Genomic DNA, 1,053 nt, shown 5'->3' with positions numbered 1-1,053 from the left:
ACTATGTATCTCCAAAATAGTGATGAGACCATGAACCATCTCAAAAAATAAAGAAACCTAGAAACCATTGCACTAAGTGAAGTCATTCAATCATTAAAGGACAAATATTGTATGAATCTACTACTATAAGGATAAAACCCAAAATAAAAACAAAGATGGGCTCCAATTCCCAGCGCATGTAGTCTTCTAATCTGCTCCCTGAAGAACAAGTCAGGGTGCCTACCTTGATCCCATAAACTAAAAACCACTCTTTCACTAGAATACCTTAAAAAGCATCTCAAGAGAGGAAACCTCACTACAAAAGGGGTCATTTCCTCATTTTAGGAGAAGTGAAGACCAATTAATTCCTTCCATACAGCAGTGTTCTATAGTCACCTGAAATTAAAAGACAATCCTATAAGCGTAATTAGTGAACTTTACCAGGAGATTAGATGAAGAGGAGGGGCATTCATTTCTGTATTGGACATGGGTGGGTGTTAGCACTTCAGATAGTAGGTGGGTTGAGTGCTTGTAGAGATCCTAAGGGGAGAATGCATTTGGTATTATGTTAGTAAGTGGGAACTTTTGACCTAGTTCCCAACCAACTTCTGCTGACCCAAGCAATGTACCATATACAACTTGGACATTAGACTCTGTCCTGAGGTACACAAATCCTTCATAAAAACACAAGAAGGGCCCAAATTGGAAACCCCACTAAATTAACTGGACTTTACCTGAAATTCACTTAAAACAGAACAAGGAGTGTTGCTTCGGCAGCACATATACTAAAATTGGAACAATACAGAGAAGATTAGCATGGCCCTTACGCAAGGATGACATGCAAATTCGTGAAGTGTTCCATATTAAAAAAAAACAGAACAAGGAATTAAAATGATACCTTGAACGTTCCGCTGAAATGGCCTAGTGGAAGAAGCAGCAGAACATGATTAACTCAAAAGGAATTGATGGTTACTGGACTTTGGGTGGATTTGAACCTGATGCTATGAAGGTTCCCATTGAATGGCAACTCATGATCAACATATATTTGCTGTTCTCATGCTCTCCCTGCCTTTA

General features: G+C 38.8%; 1 non-coding gene across 1 annotated transcript; it reads left to right on the top strand.

Moving 5' to 3' along the window:
- The first annotated feature begins 741 nt into the window (after window positions 1-741).
- LOC142452049 (U6 spliceosomal RNA) lies at window positions 742-847 on the top strand. The gene has a single exon (XR_012785113.1). It is a non-coding gene; the product is annotated as a U6 spliceosomal RNA (small nuclear RNA).
- Window positions 848-1,053: the final 206 nt, after the last annotated feature.

This window comes from Tenrec ecaudatus, chromosome 6 (assembly GCF_050624435.1).
Source record: "Tenrec ecaudatus isolate mTenEca1 chromosome 6, mTenEca1.hap1, whole genome shotgun sequence".
Taxonomy (NCBI): domain Eukaryota; kingdom Metazoa; phylum Chordata; class Mammalia; order Afrosoricida; family Tenrecidae; genus Tenrec; species Tenrec ecaudatus.
The sequence above is the reverse complement of the archived record's forward strand: the minus strand, read 5'-3'. Positions and strand labels throughout refer to the sequence as shown.